Source organism: Papaver somniferum, chromosome 5 (genome assembly GCF_003573695.1).
Source record: "Papaver somniferum cultivar HN1 chromosome 5, ASM357369v1, whole genome shotgun sequence".
Lineage (NCBI taxonomy): Eukaryota > Viridiplantae > Streptophyta > Magnoliopsida > Ranunculales > Papaveraceae > Papaver > Papaver somniferum.
The window spans coordinates 173,319,768-173,328,857 of NC_039362.1; the positions used below are offsets into that span (position 1 = coordinate 173,319,768).

Sequence of the window (9,090 nt, forward strand, 5' to 3'; positions counted from 1 at the left end):
CTTCCAGCTGCACTCTGCCGCCTCTTCGCGAATTGTTTATCAACATCCGCATATCTCGCAGCTCATCCAAGACTTCCTGGTTCAGGTTCCCTCCTTTTTCTTCCTGACGGCCACCTCTCATCACGCTGAGCCTTCCTTCACCACGTCTCCTTTCTTCCTCGTTCCTCCGGTCGAATTGGCGCCGTCTTTCATCTCCTTGCCTCCTTTCATTCTCCTCATATCTCCGCTCTTCTTCATACCTCCGCCTTTGATCTTCCCAACTTGATATTTCCAATGCCTTTCTCAGTTCTCTTTCTTCACTGCTTTCTCTTCGTCGTCTCCTTCTTCGCTCTCCTCCGTCGTCTTCGCGGGTATGTATCCTTCGTCGTAACTCTTCGTCTCCTCATGATATCATGTCCACCTCTGAATCCGTGACGTCAGCTTCCGCTTCCTCGTTTAGTTGGCGATTTTGCAGCATCAGTCTGGCGTTTTATCTCGTCAATCGGGCATGCTGCTCATCCAGATCCCTATCTCGTTCCTTTTCAAGGCGAAGTGTCTCCCTTAGTTGCTCCAACGTCATGTCTTCTTCACCGATATTCTCCTCTATTTCCTCATGAGTCATCTCTTCTCCTGCAACGGTGTCCGTGTTGGAAGTGTGTACAAAACCCTCTCTGAAGTTATCTTCGTTAGCCTCCTCAGTCCGATGCTGGTTCACCCCTTGCCTTTCTCATGTAGCCGATGTTCCTCCTCTTTCCATTCTTCCTCCTCTTTTTTCCTCCAATCGCTTGCTTCTCCTCGTCGCTATCATGTGTGTCGCTCGATCTGGTGTTCTAGTCATCAACTTACCCTAGTTTCAATATCAATTATCCTCTAAATCCTAATCTCAAAAGGGGTATATTGCTAAAATTTCTTACTCCTATAACTTCAGCTTCTCTCCACTCCATAGATAAGTATGAGATCCCCAATCTAAGTTCCCTGTTTCTGGACGCCAAAATGTAACTACTGGAAATCCAGTAGTACACCCGAAAGGAAAGTAACAAAGATCTAAGACGTGATAAATAATTTAAACTAGAAAATCTGTATTGATAAATTCTAAGGAAATAAGATACAAGTTCTTGAACACAAGGAAACCCTAATCACTCTCACTATACTAAGCTCTTTTCTCTCTCCAAAATCCGATCCCCCTTGCTTGCCCAGGGACCTCTATTTATAGACCAATCAACCCTAATGGGGTACAACTCATTTTACTTCGGCGAATTCTTTCGGGAGTGTTTTATACTTCGCCCAGACCATTTTCCATAAAGTTTTTCCCCTTCTTTCGCTATATTCACATGGGTTTGTCGGGACACCTGTCTCTTTTCTTGCTCCCCAATATATTTACTTCGCAGGTTATCTTTTTTGCCAATTTATTATACTTCTCCCTTTCTATTTCGTCGTTGATATCTTGTTGGGTACTCTAACTTGGTCTTTCGTAACTTAGATTCTTCGTGTTAGTCTCTTCGCATCCCTTTTGTACTTCGCGAGGTAGATCGGTGACGAGGTAATTCTGATATTTGAATTGACAAGTCCCTGACTGGGATCTTTAAACGGGATTCTCTAGCCATACTTCTTCCCTTTATGTCCGACACGTGGCGAACCTATTTCGTGTACCCAAGATCTTTTCATTAACACACATTCTACAGCTTCATCATTTTCAATTACTACTTAGTAATTGCTCAAAACAAATATCTCTTTTAAGTCCTTTAACCTTTGGATACTTTCTCAGGAGAAAGCTTTAATCCAGAGCACCCTCCAATTAGTGAGAGTATGCCCCAAAACGTGTTGGAAAGAAAGCTATAGCTTCTCGTTCCTACTGCAAGTTGTTGGTTAATATAGGGCTCGAAAAGCGTTAAATTTAGGATAACTGGACCAAGTTGTTGGTTAATATAGAGGGATCGAAATGCGTTAAATTTAGGACAACTGGATGCAATTTGATACTACGAATCGTAAGTTAAGTTTGTCATGGCGATGCTGATGTTGTCAAACCTGTTGTTGCAATTCCCATCGATCGGATTGGCCTCACATCGTCTTCCCGTCTTAGTCAACTAAGCTATTTGAGGCGCCCACGACTGCCCATGTACACCTAATTACACAGTCTAGGTAGATTAGATTATTAACCAACCAATGCACAGTGGATTAATCGAAGCCATTGTCTGTGAATCGGTTACATCTAATTGTCTTCGATCCATCTGTTCTCTGCGAGTTTAAGCTTTTAGATTTGGACCTAAGAGAAAAGAAAGAAAGAGTTCCTCAGCGATTATGGGAGGAAGTGTTTTAGCCCTCTATTAATTTTTTTTATTTTGTGCACCATCTTTAAAGATTTTATGATGCACCTTCTTTAATTCAAGGTGTATAATCATGATTAGATGGCGCACCTATAATCTGTCTAGTAACTTCATATCGCATCTCCCTGTTACAATTAATTAAGAAAGACATATTTTATCACTTGAATTTTGATTTAGACTTGCAATATCTAAGATGTGATATTCAAAGGCCAGGAGATGCACCCTTAGAATTGGGGTCAAGAGAGTGACTTTGTAACAACCACACGGCTCATGTGGAAGCTCTCTTGTCTTGTTTCCTTACACCGTCGTGATAGCACGACGACGACGACTCATTTGGAAGTGGAAGCTCTTATCTTCTTTCGTATTATAATATACATCTTCGTGTATCCCGTTTCTCAGTGTACTATTTCATAGGCACAGTAGTTTATTTGCTACTATCTGGCATTAGAATCAACAATTCAACCACTATGATGGTTGTAAGTTTTCATTTTTTATCAATAGAATATCAACCTTTTCGTCAAAATAAATAAATAAATAAATATATTAGAATCCGCGTTTCTTACTTGTCCCTACATTTAGAGGTTATATAGCATCAATATCTGGAATAACATAGAAAGAAGACGATCCATCGATGATGACCAAGAATAGCGTTTTCCTTTTCTGTTTCTTTCTATTGGCCTTCTTGAATTTCCCGTTAGCTACTTCTTCCAGCGGTAAGCCTACTTTCTATACACAATTAACAAAACCAGATTATGTTATTCATAAAGTTAATTTTCATACATCTAATACATATATGTTAGATCGAACTAATTAATTGAATATCTTCATGGATCTTTAAGATACGTCATTAGATGCAGAGAGAGATTATGCCGAGCAATACCAAATATACCAAGTTGTTACACGACGATTCCTATCATTGCCAGTATATGTCCCCTAGGGACAATCTTAGAACGAGCTTGCTGGCTTCATTTGAGATGCGCCATGTAGTTTTCCACTTTGAAGCTTTCATCTGTTCATCGTCCACTTTGAAGCTTTCATCTGGCTTCATTTGTGTGCCTGGTCGTACCGCATTTGATATTTGCAGATTGTGCTGTTGTGTGTGTAAGTAATTGAACGTCTGTTCATCGTCCAGTATAACATACGGAACAACTTGTATTTGAGATTACAATTATCTTGTTGTCAACTTCTCATGAAAAGGGACGGTTTCAGTGTTTCTGTTTTTTATTTTTCCGGAGTCATATCACGCTACTAGTTCTTACCTATCAATCTGCGATATTGCAAAGCTTCTGGTTGTCATCTCATATCATTATCAGAACCTCGTAAAACATCACATGCCCGAATGAAATACGACCAAATTCCGCGAGTATAATCAAAACCTATGTTATCAAATGCGAGCGCCGGCGCCAAAGTCGTCCAAGGGGCACCTAGTAATAAAACGCCCTAAGGCGAAACACTATGAGCAAAAAAAAGAAAAAATTAATTTTTTGCTGGGCGCCTTAGGCGAGGCGAAGCAAAGGGCTTGGCGCATCACCTCGCCTAGCGCCTAATACAACATAGCTCACAACAACATAACAAATTGTGAGTTAGTTCTTCTTCATCGTTACAGAGAACAGAACACATAAGATTGAATTGAGCTGAACCCTAGTTAGTAAGTTCGCCAATGATTCGCGAATCATTCGCGAATTTTTCCGTATCGCGAATGTTACCGTTTTATTCGCGTACGTTTGCAATTACCGTTTTATGTGACATTCCCGGATTATTCGTGAATCGTTCACGAACTTTACGTATCCCGAATGATACGTCCGCTTAATTTGCCAGAAATTCTTTAGCTTTTATGTTTTTAAAGGCCCCATTTTTTTGGGCTGAACTGCCTGCCAAGCATACACGGCCCAATATTAGACGTTGTTGTAATTTTTATGAAACAAAAAAGACAGAAGAGATTTGAAGGTGAAGGTGAGAGAGATCTATACCACTATACCACGTCCTCTTTGATGACTAATGTTGTATATATTATTAATATCATCATATTAAGTTTATTTTTTCTTTAAATAACTCACATGTATGCATAAAAATTAGTCTATGACCTTATAAATACTAATTATTTATTATATATAGATACTGAATTTTTAGATCTGAACTCACATTTATAAATCGAATTATACACGTACGTATGTCGTTCCGAATTACTGACGAATCACGTTCCGTTGACCGAATTTTGGACCGAATTTGGGTTTTACAAAACCGTATAATACTCGTACGTTTGCCGTTCCGTACGTTTGCCGAGTCCGGAATTGCTAACCAGGAGCTGAACTCGTCTTCTCTGCAACATAAAGTCATAAAGTAAACAGACAAAAACAGCTATACACGATATTATTCGATTTTCTAAAATGCATATAAAAATGGAAGTGATTTTACTTTACATTATCTTTTTTCTTTTGTTTATAAAATATCCCCAACCTTGGGATCGCACCTGAGAACTCGATGAGAAAAACGTGCGCTGCACTAACTAAACCCATTGTATATATTTCTTTGAAAGATCCATCGGTTAGTGGAATCAGCCAGTCCATTGCAATTAGATAGTTGGATCTGATCTGTTTATAGTGCATTTCATGCTACTTCGTGCTTTTAATTTACACTGTGTCTAACATGATTACTAATCTAGCATCAGCCAGTCCATGGTTTCTTTCTTTTTTCAAAGAATTAGCCATTTTTATTTACTTAGAGACCTCATTGAAATCGAGGGAATATTGGGACCCCTACCTAGCCTACTAAATTCCCATTGCTTCTTTTTGGAGATTGGTTTAGAGTAGTCGTGAATTTGACCCGACTCGCTTCATCCATCCAGGAGTTTATTTGTGTAATTGATCAAGAGCATTAATGAATGTATTTCATAATACTAGATTACCACGTCCGGTGGGGACAGACCGATCGTTCAGTCGTATTCAATCCGATTTTCTGTTAGCAATTTTTTTTTTATTTTGCGATAGAAAACAAATAATTTTTTTTTGAGCATAATTTCACAAACCAAAATAGAAACAGAAGCTAACCACTGGAATTCACTTTGTTGTCATTGTATCACCGTGGGAACACGCTATTTACATATAATTGAAATAAATAAATAAAACATTTACTGACTTTACATTCTGGCTACTTCCAATGTTATTTCCACTACCTACTTTATCTACCAAAAAAAATTGACATAAGAAGTTAGGCATCTCCTCGTTCCATGTACCGAAAAGTGAAGATTTACTTGTTTCTTTGGCCAATTTATCTGCCACCCGATTTCCACTTCTAACAGTGAAGCTAAAACCCAAAAACCTGAACAACTGTTCAAAATACCCAAAGCTTCTTTTACTATTCCTTCATTTTGCCAAACCATTGAAGAATCCTTTCCTTACAAGCGCCTGATTATCCTTTCACAATCACCCTTCATCCCGAACTTATGGAAGCCCTCTTTTGCCCATTTTTCTCCCTGCAGCAAAGCTAGCGCTTCTGCCTTTTCTGGACATTGAGCTTTGAATATTTCCGACTTAGCATGGTTTCTATTTCCTGCACAATTTCTTATGGCAATGACTAAATGTAACCCTCCCTTTAACTACATCAAATACTGATACACCAAATGATTGTGGGTGATGCAAACTTACCGTAAGTTTAATGGCCGACCTTAATCTTCCGTATGATCAACAACTAAATACACCATTCATATGATTAACATCGTTCACTTATTTCAAAAAAAGTTGTGATGATGTTGCTACCCGTTTATTGGAATAGACTCTTCGTCTCATATTTAGGTAAGGAAAAAACCAAATCCTATTTTCATAAAAAAAAGAAAATTAATCTATGATCAAATCTATTAAACAGATTTTATTCTTTGTTCTTCAATTTCTTAAAGCTATCATAAATTATTAAGAATTAATTACAACCGAGTTGTATTAATCTTACACCTATTTCATGATTGATCATAACATCATGACGAGGGAGATATGAAGTTAATTAACAAGCTACAGTATTAGGGAAAAGGGATTAGGTTACAGAGAAGAAAATGATAATGTGTGTTTTGGTTACCCACATCAATTAGGTTACTAATTTTTTGATTGGATTGTATTTAAACTTGTTATGGGTTGTATTTAGTCACTATCTTTCTCATAGTTAGTCCATAATCATCATTTGAAGTAGTAGAAATCCATGATGCATCAAAGTTTAGTTTGTTGCAGTCAATATTTGGTTTAATCGAGGGAACAAGCAAAGTAATTTTCCCAGGCTTTCAACACAGCTTTTGAGTAGACTTGCACCAGAAGTTCAAGTATCTCTTGATAGAAATTGATATCCGGATAGAACTTATTATTGTTTCCTGAAAGATTCTACTACACCTTTTTCTTTCCAGATAAACCAGCATTTGCTTGCGCATGTTATTGCCCTTTGTTCATTCACTGCGAGCCAGGATTCATAATTGTCTTTGAAAGATCTATTTATTGTATTAGTAACAGTTCCTCCACTTAATGGTGGTAAGAACCAAATAGTCTTAGCAAACCAACAATCACAATAAATGTTCAACAGATTCATTTTTATGATATAGAAAATACATGTATTATTTATTGTTTCTACATAGAAACTTAGAATTTGTATAATAGGCAACGCAATATTAATACATTTCCACAAAAATAATTTTATTGATAGTAGAATTTGAGATTTCGAGAAGTTTTTCAAGAAACTTTCTAATTCCACATCCGCGTTGTTTATACCATTTAATCTGTCATATTGTGATTTAACAATAAAAATGCCATTCCTAGTGAGAGTCCATTTAGGTTTATCCATGTTCTAAGGCTTGAGACGAGTCTAAAAAAAATTAATATTTAGAATTGATTGAGCTATAATGTGAGGGAAAGAAGCAGTAATCCAATTTTGGTTCCACTTATTCGTCTCAGAGTCGATTAGGTCTGAGACAAGTGTTAACATGTTGTTCTTTTCAGAACAGATTTGATCCAGAGTTATATCTAGATCAGGAATCCAATGGTCAGTCCAAATATTGAACGGTTGACCATCCCTTACCTCCCAACATAAGTATTTTTGAATCAAATTTACCCCCTGTAAGACGCATTTCCACATCCATGAAGTGTTAGCATTCTTATTGATAGATAATATAGATTTGTTTCCGAAGTACTTTCTTCCTAACAGTTTCACCCGCCAAGCATTTGTCTGTGTTTTTATTCTCAAAGCAATATTTGCAATCATTGTCAAGTTCATTTTATTTGCTACTTTCAAACCTTGACCACCCATACTTAGTGGCTTGCAACAGAAAGTCCAAGCAATAATATAAATACCCTTGGAGTTGGATTCCTTAACCTAACAAAAGTCCCTTTGGACATTGTATATTCTCTTAGTTACCTTCTTAGGTAGCTTAAAGCATCCCATTTGATAAACATGCAAACTGGAAAGGACTGATTTATTAAGGATCATTTTACTTGTTTGGTTTAGTATAATGCCCTTCCAACCTTTAACTCTTTCCTCCATTTTTTCCACAATAGCATCAAAGGTTTTAACTTTTGATTTATCAATAAACAGAGGACATCCTAAGTAGGAGTCCTTCATGTCATTTTTTTTTTAATTTTTAAAGGTTTAGACATATTTATTTTTTTAATTTAGGGTGAGTATTCTTATTAAAGAAGATCCCATATTTATCGAAGTTCACTAACTGACCTGACGCTAAAAAAAAATTGTGTGAAGTATTTAAAAGATTCTTACAACTCTGCAGATTTTCTTTTGTGAAAATAAGGAAATCCTCTGCAAAAAAACAGATGAAATATTGGTTAATGTCCTTACCAATTTTTATCCCTTGTCGTTGTTTAGATTTTTCCTTTGCAATAAGAAATCTAGAGAATACTTCCATGCAAATTAGTAAAAGATGGGGGATAAAAGGTTCCCTTGTATTACTCCACTTTCTGGTTTAAAAAATTCACTTGACATGCCATCTAACATGATCACAATGGAAGAAGTCGAAATACATTGTTTTATCATTTCACGCCATTAATTACAAAAAAAAAACCCATATGTTCCATTGTTTTGATCAAAAAGTCTCAGCTTACCCTGTCAAAATCCTTTTACATATCAATCTTAACTTCCAAGCCCTTTGTTTTTGATTTTTTCTGGTTTAGAATATTATATATTATTTTATGAGCTACAATGATATTATCTGAAACTTGCCTACCAGGCAGAAAAGCGAATTGAAATGGTGAAATCAATTTTTCCAACAGTGTTTTCATTATGTTTTCCAAAAATTTTGAAATGACTTTATAAGGAATACCACATAATCATATTGGTCTGAAATTAGCCGGTGATTTTGGTTGATTTATTTTAGGAATTAGAAATAGGAAAGTTTTGTTAAGGTCTGGATTCAGTTTCCTTGAAGACCAGAATTGTTGAATTAGGCCGACAAGCTGACTACCCACTAATGACCAATTATGTTTGAAAAAGCAGGCTGGAAATCCATCTGACCCTGGAGATTTGTTGGGTTTCATACTTCACTTCCCAAATCTCTTCTGCTGATTTCCATTAGCATCTTATTATCATTAATTGTAACCCCCACTATTAGGTGTTTGAAAATATCCTCATTTTCAGAAGATGGTAAAGTAGTAAATACATTAGAGAAATAAGAATTTAATTGAATTTGAATTTCTATTTTCTTTTTAGCTTTAATTCCAGATAAGGTAACTAAACAATCTATTGTATTTCTTTTCTTCTTATAACCGTTTTTAAGTGAAAATATCTATTGTTTCTTTCCCCCTAAATT

General features: G+C 36.4%; 1 long non-coding RNA gene across 1 annotated transcript; it reads left to right on the forward strand.

Moving 5' to 3' along the window:
* The first annotated feature begins 2,760 nt into the window (after window positions 1–2,760).
* On the forward strand, window positions 2,761–3,527 carry LOC113278163. The gene is made up of 2 exons (XR_003325335.1): window positions 2,761–3,016; window positions 3,143–3,527. It is a non-coding gene; the product is annotated as an uncharacterized LOC113278163 (long non-coding RNA).
* Window positions 3,528–9,090: the final 5,563 nt, after the last annotated feature.